At 37.0% G+C, this 19,548-nt stretch overlaps 1 pseudogene; it reads right to left on the bottom strand.

The window, feature by feature from the left end:
• Window positions 1-19,548, bottom strand: part of LOC126796976 (uncharacterized) — a 107,887-nt pseudogene that overhangs the window by 919 nt on the left and 87,420 nt on the right.

Below are 19,548 nucleotides of genomic sequence, written 5' to 3'. Positions count from 1 at the left end.
CAAATTTACCATTACATCACATAATTACAAGTTCGAACCTATCATCTATTCTAATTCGACCAATTACATACTTTTTAGACACCAATACAATTAGAGCCTTAGGGGATCATCTAATCATGCAAGATTTCAATTAACATTTAGATTGACTTAGAGTCTAATCTAAATTTGCATGCAATCGAATTCAATAACACTTAGAGTAGAAATCAAACAAGATTACATTTAAGCACCAAATCTTTGTTGGAGACATGTTTCATGTATGGCGTCACCCACCATGGTTTCACATGCAAATTTCCAGAATTTTTACCACTTTTAATCAACACAAACCGAACCCACTTAGGGCATGATTCGATTTGTGTCAATATGTTTGATGAATCTAGCACTCAAACACAATCTTAGGGACTGCATCCAAGCACTAAATTCATATGCACATATCTGAAAATTATCTAAAAGTATGAGAAAGATGATTAGAACACAACAATAGAAATACAAACTCATTAATTATAGGAAACCATCAATTTGGCAAAGAACCAAAAATCCAATAAAACAATCTGAAAATTTTGATTCTTAATACAAAACAATAATCCCACACAAACATCATACTACAATCTTCATAGACAAAGTATTGTAAAAAAATCAAAAACGTACAAACCCGTGGAGAAGAGTTGCGAGAATCACACGTTGTAAGAACCTTGGAGATGTGTCTTCAATGGTGATTTCGGTGGAGATGGAATTTGTATATGGGGAGAATGGCTTGCTGTTTTGGTGAAGGATGTTTGAGGTAGTATTTTGGTAGAGGTTTAGCTCTTGAATGCAAATGAGAAGTCCATTATTTGAGAGATGAAGCCATGTATATGTAGAGGAAATAATGAGGGTAGTTGCATCTTTCCTCATATTATAATGCAATGCTTTAATTCCTTAAATCATGCCATGTTTTGTTTCCTAAAACAAACCATACTTTAATCCCTAAAACATGCCATGTTTTATTTCCTAAAACATGCCATGTTTTATTCCCTAAAACATGTCATGTTTTATGCCTTTAATGATCATCTTCTATTTAATTGTTGCATGAATTGGCTCCATCTCTTTTTCTTTAATTATTTCTTCAATGAAATCTGAAAATAAGAAAATAAAATCATAAGTAAGAGATAATTAGTTTCAAAACCTAATAAGGATTCCTAGTCAAACTAGGACTCTAGACCAATTATGCGTTTTAAACTCATGTAAGCACAAAAATGCATCCAATACCGCCCAAAACTCTTACTTACGACTCAATGACTCAATAGTACAACAATAAGGGCTAAGTAAATTACAAATTGAGGTAAAAACATGTTAAAAACGTCGCACAAAGTGCTCCTATCAACTACCCCACACGGCTTTTGCTAGTCCCTTAGCAATAAAACTAAATAAGACATTATTGCCCCTAAATGATTGCCTCAGAATCTCAAAACTCATAGCTTTCAAGTTTAAGCATTTGAATGTAAGCACATGAATTCTAAGTTTCATAAACATGCTTCATAGTATGAATAAGTCAGATAAGAGACAATAAACATTTAACATGTTTAGTCAATCCAATCCTCCTCACAAGGCATACTCTCTTCTTTTCACTCAGATTCATGGTTAACATTCAAACACAAGTATATGCAAGAGAAACGATATTAAGACATCAAATGACTTGCATATTTCAACAAATGAAAGCACTTTGTGAATAACATAGGAAAACCTCATTTAACGACTAAGTGCACAAATGGACCAAAACCATATGCTCAACTCTTGTGATCATCTCCACAAACCAAGATTTGCTCATTTTAAGAATCATTAGGATCATTAGATAAGGTAAATATTTAGGCGTAGCTAAAGGCATGGAATATTGATCCGTTCGATTACTAGAGATCAATATTAATCCTGTAAGCATCGTTAGTAGTATAAATCAAGAGGGTATCGTTCACAAACCGGGGATCCATCCAGGGTAAGAATCACAAATATTTAATAACGAATTCATAAGAGTTTGAGGATTTTGGGATATATTTCGGATGAAACATAAAATAAACCTAAACTAATATATACATGTGATCAACCAACCAACACATAAGCAATTACCAAACAAATAACATAAGAACAAAGGTAACAAAATCTACTCTCAATCATGTTCGTGCCGTAAGTATCATAGTTCATCTTAAATTCGATCATGCATCAAGTTCCTACTTGGTTCCTAATACATGGATATTATTGAGCTCAACTACTTGTCTTGCTACGAAATCTAACATACCAATTCATCATGCAATTACGTATCACAAAGAGAAATCAATATGTTTAAAGCACCTATCCAATGTCGAACTTAAGATCATAATCGGTGGAGGAACAAAGGGGACAAACAATTAATCAACTACTTGTATCAAAATTGTTTTTAACTTTGAATGATTAACATATGCAACATCAACTACTTGTCTTAATCACACATGCAATATAAGAACACACCGAAAATTAATTAAGAACATAAATTGAAACTCATGGCATAAAACCTAAAATCATTGAATAAAAATCGAAAACCTTAATTCATCATGTCATTCGAAAATTACAAATATCTCATAGACAAGAATAAAAATAACTTTAACAAAACCTAAACATAAATCATCCAAGAAAAAGAACATAAAAACCCGAACACTAAACATGAAGATCATAGAGTTACACTTTATAATTCTCCTCCCAAGGTTCCTTACAGATGTAGCAAGAGATCTTCAAGAGTATGGTATCCTAGGCTCCCAAGCTTTGGACAGAAAATATGGTGAAGGGTGGTGAATTCGGATTCAATGATGCTTGGTGAATGAAAGTGTTTGGGCAGAGCTTTGGCAAGTCTTGTGAGCAAGGTTGATGATGTTTTTCTGTGGAATTGAGGTGCTATATATAGAGGAAGAAACCCAAGGGAGGATGGCCACAAAGTCCACAAAGTTGAAACCAAATTGGTTGAGGTTTCCTAGATTCGGCAGATCTGACCTTTGTCCTTTATTGTGGCCATAACTTTCTCTAAAAAATAGGTATTGAGATGATTCCAACTGGCAATTTCAACTAGACTTCCGTGGCTTGTCATCCATATAAGGCACAGTTTCTCAATCCTTTTGAGCTGTTCAGGAGAGCCCGTCAAAGTTGGATGATCTGCAGTCTCAGAATTCTGATTTCTATAAGGATTGCATATCTTTTGCATTAATTGCATATCTTCTTCCTCCTTTAATGCTGATTTATTTTGCACAAATTTCTTCATTTGAATTAGGGAGGCAGAAAAAGTCTTAATTGTTGCAGCCATGTTTGATTTTCTTACCTCTCCTCATTAAATTTACTGCGTGCATTCTTTGACTTTCTTGCCTATTCTCATTTAATTTGCTGCATGCCTTCTTTGACATTCTTTGGTACAGAGATTTATGGAGATTCTGATACATATTTGTGCTCTATATGCAGGAGTAACAAAGTCCCAAGTTTCCCTCATAGCCCATGGATCAAAAGCAAATCAATGGCTGAGATAATTCCGCGGAGTTCACTGGACCTCTGATCAATGATTCGGTCATATCTCCCTGTAGGAATAAGATATTGATTTGATTCCAAATCCTACAGAAACTAGACTCACATAGCTTTCTATTCATATAAGGTACGTCTTCTATCTCGATCGGAGCTATCCAGGGTACCTCGTCGAAGTTGGACTACGAATCTTAACAGCATTTTCATTCTTGCATTGATTGGGCTTTTAAGTGTATCTTCTTCTCTTTCCTTGTGGAACTAGGATTGCTTTCCTTCTCCAACATGGATTTGTATTTCCTAATAAGAATAAGTACGTTAGAAACAAAGAAATACGAAAGGATGAATCCTACTCGAACAATAAATCATATCTCAACAAGGATTATTAACACTTAGCACGATTTCATCATCAATTCATTCATAATTGATATAAGCTCTACCTAGACACTTATTCATACAAAAGAAACTAAAACATACTAAATAAGAGGTAACAAAGACTAAGAATAGGGCATAAACGCATTAAGAACGTCACACTTTGTGCTCCTATCAAATATCAAGGAATTACAAAGGTAATCCTATAGACTTAGCAGAATAAACATCATCCTTATGACACCACACACCATCAGGGGCCGAATATAACAAGTTGGGTACAATTATCATTCTAACCACAAAGTGAACATGGACAAAGGTCAAGTAAAAATTTTTAGACCTTCAATTACAACTTAACTCCAAATCACAAATGGAAGACAACATAACATTTTTTATTTTCTTGCCGAGTTCATCATTCCTTTTTTTTTTCTTTTTCTTGTTTTTTTTTTCGACAATGCTTGCTTAAAAGCTTGTTGATTTTTTTTTCAAATGTCTTCCACCCCACAATTATTTCATCATCCTCACAACATCATCTCAATAAGATATCTGCCAAGTCTATAGGACAAGGTAGAGGTAACTATACTAAGCATGGAGATAACATAGGTGATGAAGAAAAGGCTCAATGTAGGCTCAAATGTGGTTCAACTAAGGGGTTCCAAACATGGCACATATAGGGATACATGGTTGTTTGGCTAAAGTGGTGGTATTCCTAGAAATGATCCATAAATCATTTTCAAAATCAGAGCATTTTATGACTTAAAAAGTTTCAACAATCACAAAAGTGAGTTCTAGTAAATTCTAGAGTCCATTAAAAGCTATGACACATAGTTATTGAATATGCAAAGAATAGTGAGGTTCATGAATAACTACGAAATTTCAAATTACATCTCATGAAAAAAAAAGTACATATAGGCTCAAAAACTCACAGGCTGTTATGGACTTTAAACTGACTAAAACATATATGTCATAATCAATCAATCCAAATCTCACATGTTCATACCAAATCCACATCATCAATGAAACTTACAATTCAATTCGTATGAAAATGCAAAACCATCATTTATGTATTTTAGAGACATAATCATCCTAGACTTTAGGGGCATCCTAAGACTCAATAAAGCAATTTTTTTTTAATTCATTTTTTTGGATTTTTTTTATATCATGACACAAACAATCAATGAACTTGCAACCCTACCCCCACACTTAGAAAATTACATTGTCCTCAATGTAAGCTCAATAGTAAGAATGTAATTCACAAGCATAGAATAAGATCACATATCAACACATATACAATTCAACCATAAGAGTGAAAGGATTAGAAAATTCAAACTCCCGTAGATGACTCCTCCACAGATACGGTTGAAATGGGTTGCCTCCCATGTAGCGCTTGAGTTTTATAGTCTCTCAGCTTAGACTCTCTCATGTTCATTCTCCGTTAGGCGCATCTCTCACAATTGTCTCCTCATACGTGTGCTCCTCAAATGGCTCATAGTAGGGCTTAAGTCGATGCCCATTCACCTTGAATGCTTTCCTTGTTGTATCACTTTTAATCTCAACTGCACCATGAGCAAACACGTTAGTAACAACAAATGGGCCAACCCAACGCGAACGAAGTTTCCCTGGAAACAACATAAGCCTCGAATGGAATAACAGAACATTCTTGCCCACTTGGAACTTCTTTCCTCTAATCATTTTGTCATGGTAAGCACGAGTTTTCTCCTTGTAAATCCACGAAGCATCGTAAGCCTCATTCCTAATCTCCTCAAGCTCATTGAGCTGCAACTTTTGATGTAGACCTGCTTCATCCAAGCTCATGTTGAACTTCTTCACCGCCCACCATGATATGTGCTCTAACTCCACTGGAAGATGACATGCCTTCCCATACACCAATCTGAATGGTGACATCCCAATAGGCGTCTTGTACGCGGTCCTGTAGGCCCATAATGCATCATCCAACCGATCACTCCAATCCTTCCTTGTTGGACCTACAGTTTTCTCCAGAATTCCCTTGATTTCTCTGTTGGACACTAGTGCCATGCCACTTGTCTGAGGATGATATGGTGTCGAAACTTTGTGTGTTACTCCATACTTCTTGAGCAATGCCTCAATTGTCCGGTTGCAGAAATGAGAACCTCCATCACTTATCAAAACACGTGGTACTCCAAACCTGCAAAATATGTTAGTTCTCAAGAAACCTGCAACCACTTTTGAATCATTAGTCTTGGTGGCCTTTGCCTCCACCCACTTTGACACATAATCAACAGCCAATAAGATATACAAGAATCCTCTAGATGAAGGAAATGGACCCATGAAATCTATACCCCACACATCAAAAATTTCGACAGTAATAATAGGAGTAAGGGGCATTTGATCTCTTGGACCAATCTTACCTGTCCGTTGACACCTATCACAAGAAACACAAAACATGTATGCATCTTTGAAAATAGTAGGCCAATAAAATCCACATTCAAACACCTTCAAAGCTGTTCTACGAGGCCCAAAATGACCTCCACATGCCTCATTATGACAACAGTTAAGAATTGACCTATGCTCATTTTCTGTGACACATCTCCTAATGACTTGATCACTACATTGTTTCCATAAATACGGTTCATCCCACATATAATGTCTAGCCATTTTCTTCAATTTAGCCTTATTAGCATGCGAAAGTGTACTAGGAAAAGTCTTAGTAACTAAATAATTGACAATGTCTGCATACCAAGGCACACTTACCTCCATCCCAAAGAGTTGCTCATCTGGGAAAGTCTCACGTAGTGGCTCTCTTTCCTCATCTCGCACGATCCTACTCAAATGATCAGCCACCACATTCTCACTTCCCTTCTTATCTCTAATCTCAAGGTCAAATTCTTGAATCAACAGTATCCACCGGATCAACCTGGGCTTAGCATCTTTTTTAGTCATCAAATATCTTAAGGCTGCATGGTCAGAATACACAATAACTTTAGAATGCAAAAGATATGATCGAAATTTTTCTAAAGCAAAGATTACAGCCAAAAGCTCATTTTCAGTAGTCGAATAATTTATCTGGGCCTCATTAAGAGTCCTAGACGCATAGTAAATCACTGCAGGCTTCTTCTCTTTTCTTTGGCCCAACATTGCCCCAATTGCATAGTCCGAAGCATCGCACATCAATTCGAAGGGCAGGTTCTAATCCGGAGGACAAATGATGGGTGCACTAGTCAACAACTCTTCAATTTCAAAAACGCTTTCTCACATGCATCATCCCATATGAACGACACCTCCTTTTGCAATAGGGTACACATAGGTCTCGCCACCATAGAAAAATCCTTGATGAATCTCCTATAAAATCCTGCATGACCAAGGAAAGAACGAACCTCTCTCACAGTTGTGGGAGAGGGTAAGTGATGCACAATATCAACCTTAGCCTTGTCTACCTCAATACCCTTAGCAAATATAATATGTCCCAAAACTATCCCTTGATTCACCATGAAATGACATTTTTCCCAATTAAGAACAAGGTTAGTTTCTACACACCTTCTCAAGATTAACTCTAAGTTCTCTAAACATGCATCAAAGTCTTTTCCATAAACACTAAAATCATCCATAAAAACCTCAATAATATTTTCGATATAGTCAGAGAAAATAGCAAGCATACATCGTTGAAATGTACTTAGTGCGTTGCACAAACCAAAAGGCATGCGTCGATAGGCAAAAGTGCCGAATGGACATGTAAATGTCATCTTCTCTTGATCCTCCAGATGAATGCATATCTGGTTGTACCCACTGTACCCATCTAGAAAACAATAGAACTCGTGTCTAGCTAATCTCTCCAACATCTAGTCCATGAATGGCAAAGGCATGTGATCCTTGCGTGTTGTAGCATTCAACTTCCTATAATCAATGCACATCCTATGATCGGTCACCAACCTCTGGGGTACCAACTCATTCGCCTCATTTTTCACAACAGTCACCCCACTCTTCTTAGGCACAATTTGCACTGGTGAAATCCACCGACTGTCCGAGATTGGATAGATCACTCCACAATCAAGCAGCTTGATCACCTCATCTTTCACGATTTTCATCATTGGTGGGTGAAATCTCCTCTGAGCATCAATTGTAGGCTTGGCGTCATCCTCCAAAAGTATCCTATGAACACAAGTTGTAGGGCTGATCCCCTTGATATCTGCCAAAGTCCATCCAATAGCGGTTTTGTTCCTCTTAAGCACATCAATCAATTTAGCTTCTTGCTGCTTAGTCAGTGTTGATGACACAATAACTGGTAGTGTATCATTCTTTCTGAGGTACACATACTTCAAAAGATCTGGAAGCTCCTTCAAATCTAACTTTGGGGCTTGTACCATAGATGGTAACAATTTATTAGTGGAAATGGGAATTGACAAGAAAGAGAGATACCTTTTGTATGGTTGAGCTTCAAGCTCATTCACTATTTCAAAAATTTTGGGCTCAAAGTCAGCCCACTCCTCTCTTGGGACACGGTTCCCATGCTTGTCAAATCCGGCCCCTTGCTCTATAGCTAATTTCTATGCTTCCAACGTCTCTGACATAACCTGTGCAATAGAATCATCCACAGAAAAACACGAGTTAATGTCAGAAACTGGGTACTTCATTACCTCAAAAATGTTGAAGCTGATAACATTTCCATCAAACTCCATCGTCAAACTCTCATTTGCAACATCGATGCATGTCCTTGCAGTTCTCATGAACGGTCTCCCCAAAAGTAGTGGAGTTGTCTCTAAGGGTGATACCTCCATGTCTAGCACATAGAAATCTGCAGGAAAAATCAAGTGACTGACCTGCACAAGGACATCCTCAACATACCCCTTAGGGTACTTGTTAGATTGATCTGCTAATTAGATAATCACATTATCATTCTTCAAAGGTCCTAATCCTAGTGATTGATAAACATTATATGGCATGACATTTATCGAAGCACCTAGATCAAGCATAACATTATCAAATAATGTGTTACCAATTTTACATGGGACAGAGAAACTTCCTGGATCCTTAATCTTAGGGGGTAGCTTCCTTTGTATGACAGCTGAAACTATCTCATTCATCTTCACTACTTTTCTTCCCTAATTTGTCTTCTTGAAGTGCAAAGCTCCTTACGAAATTTTGCATATTTAGGGATCTGCTTGATACACTCTAACAATGGAAGGTTAACTTGCACCTTCCTAAAGACCTCTAACACCTCCTCATCAGATTTATCCTTCTTGCTCATTGCAAACCTAGAAGGGAAAAGTACATCCGAAATAGGATTAGTTTTAACTAATTCATTTGAGTTAGCATTTGTACCTTTGTGTGTCTCATGGATCGGCACACTCTCCTTCTTGGAGGTAGCTGGATCTTTCTCCAAGACATTCATGATAGCCAACTCGTCACCCTTCTCAAGAACATGGGTTGTTTGGGCCTTCCTAGCAATACTAGGCCGCTCCTTTAGCTCGAGCCCACTCCTTGTCATGATAGCTTGGGCTTGCTCATTCTTTGGGTTAGGTATGACACCACTTGGCAACTTTCCTTGCTCAGCAAAACGGCCCATGAAGTTTACTACCTGGCCCATATGCGTTTTTAGCTCCGCAATGTCCTTGCTATTCGCTTGTTGACCCACCACCAAAGTTTGAGTCACGGTATTCAATTGACTTTGTCCAGCAACTAAAGATTTCAACATCTCATCATAATTAGGAGTACTAGCCACGTTGGGAGGTGGAACATTGAGTAGTGGAGTTTGTGGTCTAAACAAACCAGCCGGACGAGGCCCAAATTACATAGCATTCTGATGTGGGCTTAGTACATTCTCATTATTGGACCAACGAAAGTTTGGATGATCACGTAGGCCAGGGTTGTAGGTATTCAAAAATTGATTGTACCTCTGACCTCCTTGATAACCAAGGGCATTGACTTCCTCATACCCTCCACTAGAAGCAACTTGAGGACAGTGATCAGTAGGGTGCCCATCCGTACATATTCCACAAACTTGAGCTCCACTAGTCTTCATGAAATGACTGATCATCTTGGACAACTTATCAACCTTGTCCTCTAGAGCAGAGCTTGAACTCGAGTTGGTCTCATGTACCTGCCGTGTAGAACTAGCAGATGTTCCAAATTGTTGGTTGTTCATAGCTGTCTTCTCCAACAGATCTTTTGCTACTACATTGCTCTTGTCCAAAAACGATCCACCAGCAGTTGAATCAAGGAACTCTCTTTCCATTTGTAGCAATCCTTCATAAGAATTACTGAAGCAACATACCTTCTCTAATGCCATGGGCTGTGCATGATGCTACAAGAGATTTGAACCTCTCATAGGCTTTGCCTTCACACGACATCAAGCTTTCCTTGTCAAACTCGGGGATGGTTTCCTTGTTCTCCTAGGAATGCATCACGGCTCCACTTCTCCTAGTCCATATAGGATTTGTCTTTCCAAAAAAGAATCGACAAGTTAGAAATAGAAAAGAATGAAAATAGGAAAGTAGAGTCCTAGTCGAGTAAGGAATAATATGGATTTCTAATACTTAGCACGTTTTCATCATCAAATAACTCATATTCGAATTAAGCTATTCCTAAACACTTATTCATACAAAAGTAACTAAATCACATGAAATAAGAAGTAACAAAGAGTAAGAATATGACATATAATCATTAAGAACGTCACACTTTGTGCTCCTATCAATAATTGTGTACCAAAATAAAACCAAGCGACTCTCACACAGCATTATAAAATAATTATATCATGCCAATAAACTAATTTACCGGAAGGTACATTTTCTTCCCTTCCGGTCTGATCCGCCAACATCAAATAAATATGTAACAATATCAAATAAGAATATAATATAGGTACATGTATATGTATATTATTATTACTATTAAATATACATGTACAAATAGACTATAGTACATCAATATCAATAAGAATAATATATCTCACACTTCACATTAATCATAGTTCACAAGCACCAACCTTTGGAATCATTGTATTAAAATTTCATTTTACCTACCCACGAACCGTAAATGATCAAGTTCATGTAATTTTAAATCAAAAGTATTTTTAGAACAATTTATAAAAGTTGATGCCACATGAACTATGTTAATATCTCAAGTTAAATTGTAATGAGTGAGGTTTACTCACTTCGTAATCCCGCTACGCCAACAATATCACCAAAGCAAGTACCAAGCTTCCAATTTAAAGGCCTAAATGAATCTAATTTACCTTAGTAAATAACAAGACAATTTAATTTAATTAACTACGGCATTTAACTCTTAAATTTCCGAGAAACAACCACCCTCCATGATCTACCAAGGTCTTTGGAGAACCATACTAATTTCTTATGATCACTACACCATTATAACAATCTCTAACTTCCATAAACCAACCAAAATTAGTCATACTACTTACAACAACACCATCAGCAATCTCCAATTTAATCCAACATAAGCGAATTATATATGTACATGCTCGTATTGAAGATCACAACTTAATGGAGTAAACCATTACTATAAGAACTATCAGCCGCTCCTCCACACGCTGTCCTATGCAGTTGCGTGTGGGCCCCACACACCACCACTCCTAAAGTTCGTCAAAACCTAATGACTCCAACAGAAAACTTGTAGATCACAAGGATTTAAGGAACATTCATACCTGCATTGAAGCCTAATTCGACCGAAAAGTGGCCGTATAGTCGCCGGAACAATTAGGTAGCTCCACACATCAATGAAGTTAATACGGCCTCTATCTCACCTCAAGCACGACGGAGCCAAGCCCAGAAGAAGGAAAAAGGTCGGATGGAAGCTTCGAGCTCGAGCTTCGTCGGAAACGACTGCACAACGATGGTGCAAATGGCTGTGAACTTGCGGCTACTGCTGCTCTTCACTCGACAGCCGGTGTGGCTCGAAACTTGGCTCAAACAATGGAGAATGTCGAGCTAAACATTTTGGTAGGTGGAAGGTGTCGTGGTGTCGCCAGACATGGAAGGACAACGCTGGTGCAGTTTTCTGGAAGAAAGAGAGAGACAGAGGAGAGAGAAGGTTGGGGGTACGATCTCATTTTTGGAAATTTTGACTTTCCCTTTTTGATTTTCACCCTTTAAACCTGTAATATCCCGATTTTTAAGTAGGTGAAATTCTATTTTTCTTTTGATAAATAGAAAGTAGAAGTCGTCACGAGTTCGCCATATGTTTTGGTGAATTTTTTCAGAGTCCCAAGCTATTTTTAGAGATTGATCAAAGTTTCATCGAACAGTGTTCACGTGGTGACGACATGCTCGGATTGGACCGCGTGGTGACACGTGATAGACGAAAGAGGCACCAGCTGACGCTGATGTTAGCATAACCCTTAGTCATAGGACATGTGTCAACTTGTAGTGTGTTTCCTCTTGTTTCGACATGTGGCACTAGATAGCCAATCAATGATTGCCACTTGTCATTTTGACCCGTGTGATTTCTCTTTCTCCCGAAATACTTTCTCTCTCTAGTTTTGTTTATTATTTTATTAGTTTTGCGACGAAATTTGCATCTATCATAACTTTTGATTCATAATTCCAATTTGCAATCCGCGAGTGGCTATGGATTCGTATTAGCATGCTCTTTTTATCCTAGAGGTTTGGGCTAGATTCGATGGTGGTGTCTAGAAGGCTGGTTTTGGGAGTTTTGGTTTACGGTCTAGGTGACGATTTGTACTTTCGAGGTGAGTGCTTTATGTAATGTGTTTGAAATATTCTTATATGCTTTTAAATTAGTCAAAAACTATGTTTTTGATATATTTCTAAATATCTCTCTATTTTAAAGTGAAGTATGTCGATTTGTGATATATGTTGGGTTATATATATTTTATCGTGTTGGAGTTATTGATTGACTAGTCATAGAACATGTGAACTTCTTGATTAGGTTATCCAAAGTAAGGATGTGGCACACTGAGGTATAGGGCAATAGGCCATTAGGTGACCCGTGAGGATCATTAAATTGAAGGATAACCAATAAGAAGGGATTGTGCGATGTAGCGCATTGTTGTGAACTGTGCGTATACGATATACTATTTTATAGAGTAAGTAAAATGACATGACTTTGCTAGCATAATACATTACCCACTCACTGAGCGCGTGGTTTTACTCATCCACCCATATATACACTATTTTACAGAAAAGTGTAGATTGTATTGAGTCAGGAAAGGATTGGATGAGCATAGGTAGAGTGAAGACCCTAGAAAGAAGTTGTTGTTTAGTTTTGTTACATTCCACACTATAACATTAAGTCTTGCGTCGGGACCGGCGTCCGGTAGGGGTAAAACCCGCCGACCTCGGGATCGGGGCGTGACAAAACCTTCTAATTACCACCTTCCAAAAATACCCTACAAGGTTTTTGATTCGTAACTTTGTCGTTGATGTCCGATTTACATGTGCCACATTTCTACGAACTTGTAACGATGAACTCAACAACTTTCGTGAAGGAAGTTTTCAAAGATAAACCACGAGTCAAAAGTCAACTCTTGAAAACTTAATCGTTCTTTAGCTCTTGCTATTCACTTGTTTCCATCACCCAATCATAAAAGTTATTCATGTTACTCTCCCACCCACGTTGGTATGTATTTGCATATTGTGATTGAACCAAAGATGAATTCTTATTACTGCTAAAACTCTTTTCTAAGATTTCATTAGTTGATATCACTGTTATTATCACAATTTCTAATAACAAAATAAGTGTAGCAAGCATAATATATTTATCTTCCTCATTCTCTTCCTAGTTTTATTATTTCTTTTATCATATTTTACATCAAGAAAATATTCTCATTTTTAAGTTGCTTTATACAAATTCCTATATACAGTAGTCTTACAGTAAACTCATCTAAGTTTTAGGAAGTAGCTACAACCATTCCTTCTTTTGTTTTACGGGAATCAACTTGGTTACATTAAAATAGCTTTCGTATTATGACATGGAAAGACCAATTTTGGCTTTCAACTGTATTTATTTGGTTCAGTAGGAATTTTGCCTCCCTAGGGTGGAAGACCCAAAACCTGATCAAAATCCGCTTGTACGAGGTGTGCTGGGTGGTCTTAATGCGAGCAAAGGGCTCTAACTGGTGATATAAGGATTTTGAGAATTTCGCTGGGATTTTTCATTTGGAGGGATTTTGAACTATTGTTGCTAGATTTATTACAGTGAATGGAAGGGTCTTTCTAATATCTGAATTCAGTTTCTAAAGCAAAAAGAGTTGAGGTCTTGCTATTTTAGTTGATTTCATGATGAGTATATCTTTTCAACGTAATTGACTGTCTATAAGCGACTTTGGTTTCGGCTCATCTTACCTTATTTTTTCGTTCTTCATTGAATCACTTTTAAGATGAATTATATATCTTATATGAGCTGAACTTGATGCTTATTACTAATTGTTCATGTCACTGTTTTATATTCCTTGATTTCAAGCAGTTTCCTTTAAGGTTGATACCACTTTTTTCCTCCTCATATATTCTAATATTCCTTCATATTCCAAGTTAGAATGATTTACCTTTCCTACGGAGCTTGTAAGCTCATCCCCTATGTCTTTGTCATTGTTTTTTGGTAACCGATCCATGACTGGGCAAGTTAGTGAGATACTAGAGTTGTCATAAGCATTATGGGGTTCTGATTTATGTATATGTATATATGTGTGTGTTGGACCATGCTGCTTGTGTTTGAAGGTTTTGAGGCCTAGTTTTGTTTCTAGGATCTCTATTTTTGTCACTATGTTGTAAATAGAAAACAAGTTGTGTAGAGGTGAAGTGTTAACCTAGGTGAGGTGCTCTCTTTTCTTGTATTATAAAACCTTGCAAGTAAAGTAGATCTTGTGAGTATGTAAATGTTTTGTATAACTCTTCTCCATGTTATAAAATTTAGTTTGGTTTACTTTAGATAGCTTCTTATAAGTTTTGTTCAGTGAAAAAAAAAGTACAATACTTGAACTTAATTCTTTCTTCATTGTTTCAAAACCAAAAAGGAGTTTTACTTTAATTTCAGTTTTAAATCCTCAATAGTCATGACCCGGGTCGGGTTGTGACATATATATATGAGGACAGATCACAAGAGGACAAATGTACTGTCACACCTCGGGACCATTTCCGGGACCGAAATGTAACAGTATTCGTCGTAGACCCGAATTAAGAAGCCGCTAACACGTCCAACCCGATATGTCGACTACTTATCAACTCAAAACTACATGGCTATGAATAAAATAAAAACAAACTAATGATAAGAAATGAGAAGCAAGTGAAATATAGACGTAAATAAAAAGAAATATGGAAGGTAGCAATGTAACACTATAACATCAAACAAAGAATTTATCAAAGTCTCAATGGGCCAACTCGGTCCGACAAGACAGTAAAAGATAAGGTCAGAAGACGAGAATCACCAGAATACGCCAAACGCGTCAACTAAATTCAACTCGGAGATCAGAAAACTGAGCATTGTGAAGTAAGATCCTCGGGACTAGACAACAACCAACGAGAATCACCGTGGATAAACCATGGTGCCGAACATCAGGACGACAGATTCACCATATAACAATATAGATAAATATTGTATATAGAAAAATATAGTATTTAATCCTGAGTGACAGGTGCCACAGTTTACCCACTCGGATACACCGAGTACTAACGACTAATTGATTATGAGTGACGGTATCAAAATAAGGACAACGTGTACCACTCACGAATATATATTAAATAAAAAATTATATTATCTAGTCTCAAGTGGGGGCTCGAGAGGTATATTGGATTCACCATTTATAAAGTATCTCGGTAAATTTACTATCTAACTCGAGTGAAGTGCTCGAGACGTCGACTAAAGAAACGCACGGATAACAATAAATGGAAAGATTTAATTTATTCTTCCGGCATTTAAATCTCATGTTTAAGAGTTCCTCGATTTCCGATCCAGGAGGAAATCCAGTTTAATGTTTAATCGTAAAGCTAAAATTATGTTTTAGCGAAAAGTTACTAATTTTCTGTAATCTGATTTAAATCGAGAAACCTAAAGATAAAATGGTTAAGGTAAAAGGTTAACTGAAGATTTACCGAAATAATAAAATGGTAAATCTAAAAAGGTAAATGTAAATAATAAAATGGTAATTTCAGCAAAGTAAATCTGTCAGAGGTATGACTTTAAATACTGAAAGTTAACAGGGGTATCCTAGTAATTTCACTCAACGATAAAACAGTAAAAGGAAAACTTGATAACAGTAAAAATCAGAGTTTTAACTCCTATTCTCCGATCACCTACTCCGGCCAATACTCTAACGCAAAACCAACCAAACTTAAGATGCAATTATACCAAACAAAATTGAAACAACAATACGATCACAACGACACAAAAATCAAATGAATCGTAATTCGATTGTTACCTCAGCGAAGCACCGAAAAGAGATCCCGTTGTCTCTGTGGTCCACCACTTCAAATCCGGGCTGCATGGCTGTCTTGCTCGCCTCTCAAACGTTGTTGCAACTGCCTTGAGCCACCCAAGGTACCCAGAGACCACAACTTGCTTTCGGAAACGAAGAACAAGGTTGGCGGAGGTCGAAGAAATCGTCTGTAACATACCTAAATTTTGAACAGTAAAATTTCAAAATTTAAAACGCTAACACTCTAAAATAATCTTAATATAATTGAAATTACAATACAGCTGTTGAATATCGATTCTGAGTTCAAACAAACAACTCAGTCATAACTTGAATCGAAACTTACTGTTCACACTTGTGTAAATAAATATAGTTGTAGAATTCCACTTGAGCCTCACCAAAACTAAAAGAACTAAAAACAAAATAACATACTGCTGACAGCTGCTCAACTATCTAACTGCAACTACGTACTACTTACAACACTACCCCTGCACCATTGATGGATACACCAGAATTGCAAACACAAACTCGGTCATCTTTATAGCTGGTATGAGTAAACTAACATTGAATACCCTACAATAAATCAACAAAAATAACACCACGCCCACCACACATACAACATCCTCTCCACCTCAACTCAAGGTTCAACTCACACCGCTAAACAAGAAAACAATTTGTGAATCTTGCAAGAAAGCATAGTTTAGGAATTCATGTATCACAAGAAGAAAAGCACAGAAGAAAGATATGTGATTCCTACATAATCGCATAGTTCATAAATCACTTAAACATACAATAAAATACAAAAGATAAGTAAACAAATAATCACAAACAGTAAAAGAAACACCATTCCACAACTATGGCAACCACTTCCCACACACGCAACTCTACCCTTGAGGTTACGATAACCCGAAGTCACTCCCAAGATGAGACCAACGACCAATCCACTCACTCTAATCTATACCTGAGGTTACGGCAACCCGAAGTCACTCCCCAGAATAGTCAACACATGACTCACACACACAACGCCAACCCACAACACTGACTCACACCAGAAAGAACATACGAGAAAACAAATATTGAATCTTGCATGAAAATGTAGTTCAAGAATTCACGTCACAAGAAATAAGATAAGAAAAGTATAATCCCTGCAATAAGTTTAGTTCAGGAGATTAGACAGCACTCAAGAACAAGTAATGATTCCTGTAAAATAGCATAGTTCAAAAAATCACTTAACATACTGACAAGTCTAAGAAATAAGAAACCAGAATCCTACATCACAAAATTTAACATAGTCTTTAACCATTAACCATTTAAGAAACCATACAATAAAATCCTATTTTACTTACCCATGTAGTCGATCAAGTCCATATATTTTGAAAACAAAACATATTTGATCAAGATTTAGTTGTCAATGGCTTTGGGACTATGTTAACACCCTGATAGGAGCACAAAGTGTGACGTTCTTAAAGCGTTTATGCCCTATTCTTACTCTATGTTACATCTTATTTAGTAAGTTTTAATTTCTTTTGTATAAATAAATTTCTAGGTAGAGCTTATATCAATTATGAATTAATTGATGATGAAATCGTGCTAAGTGTTAAGAATCCTTGTTGAGATATGATTTCTTGTTCGAGTAGGATTCATCATTTCCTATTTCTTTATTTCTAACGTACTTATTCTTATTAGGAAAGACAAATCCATGTTGGAGAAGGAAAGCAATTTTAGTTGCGCAAGGAATAAGGAGAGGTCGTTCGACATTGATGATTTCCTATTGAGAGTTGGATTTCAAAATCAAGTTAGGGATGGATTTCCAAGGTGTATATGAAGATATTTTCATGCATATAAATCATAATTATTAAAGAGAAGAAGATATGCACTTAAAAGCCAAATCCATGCAAGAATCAGAAAGCTGTCAAGATTCGTAGTCCAACTTTGACGGGCTCCCCTGGACAGCTCAGATCAAATTAGAAGATGTACCATATATGGATAGAAGCTATGTGAGTCTAGTTTCTGTAGGATTTGGAATCAAATCAATATCTTATTCCTACAGGGAGATATGACCGAATCATTACTCGGAGGTACAGTGGGCTCTACAGAATTATCTCAGCCATTGATTTGCTTTTGATCCAAGGGCTATGAGGGAAAGTTGAGACATTGTTTCTCCTATATATAGAGCACAAATCTACACCATAAATTCTTGCACCAAAGAATGTCAACGAAGTCATGCACCAAATAAATGAGAAAAGGTAACAAAGCCAAAGACTTCATGCAACAAATAAATGAGAACTGGTAAGAAAATTCAAAAAAGGCTGCAACAATTAAGATTCTTGCTGCCTCCCAAATTCAAAAAAAAAAAAGGAAATTCGTGCAAAACAAATCATCATTAAAGGAGGAAGAAGATATGCAATTAATATCCAATCCTTATTAGAATCAGAATTCTTCCAGTGCAGGTCATCCCCCTGGACAGCTCACAATGAATCAGACAATGTATGATATATAGATGAAAAGTTACGGAAGTCTATTTTCAAATGCCGTTGGAACCACCTCAATATCTATTTTCTAGAGAAAGTTATGGTGACAATAAGACACAAAGGTCAGCTCTGCCGAATTAAGAAAATCTAGGAAACTAAACCAATTTGGTTTCAACTTTGTGGACTTTGTGGCCAGCCTCCCTTGGGTCTTTTCCTCTATATATAGCACCTCATTTCCATAGAAAAAGATCATTAACCTTGCACACAAGTATAGCCAAAGCTTGTTGGTTGAATCACTTAAGTATGATTTTGTGTATTTATGTGTGAAACAAGAAAGTCTTAACAAGAAGTTTGATATGCTTTTGAAGTAAGACAAGCAAGGAGGCCGTGAGAAAGGTAATGAGGTTCAAGGGCCACAAGTGTGTTTAATTTGTCAATGAGTGAATCATGACACTTTATCTTGCCCTCATGGAGATTGTTTTCCCGAGATCATTGAAGAATGTAAGCAAATGACATACTCAAGACCCAAGAATGACCCTTATTCCAACACTTATAATCTCGGATGGAGAAACCACCCTAATTTCTCATGGGGTGAGAACCAAGGCATGAATTGCAACAATCAAGGGAGTGGCAACTATGGAGGTGCTAGTGGGAGCCACGGCTTCCAAGGAAATAAGGGTGCAATTAATGGAAGTTATAGTGGCAATACTTATCCTAAGCCACCTTATCAAGCAAGGCCTCATTTCAAGCTCCTAATACTCAAGTGCCGCCTCCTTCTCAAGTGGATGCTCCTAAATCAAGCCTTGAAGAGATGCTTGCCAAGATTTTGGCAAATCAAAATGAGCT

Source organism: Argentina anserina, chromosome 6 (genome assembly GCF_933775445.1).
Source record: "Argentina anserina chromosome 6, drPotAnse1.1, whole genome shotgun sequence".
In the NCBI taxonomy this organism is placed as follows: Eukaryota; Viridiplantae; Streptophyta; class Magnoliopsida; order Rosales; family Rosaceae; genus Argentina; species Argentina anserina.
Note: the sequence above shows the minus strand (reverse complement) of the source record. Positions and strands in the feature narration are given on the sequence as shown.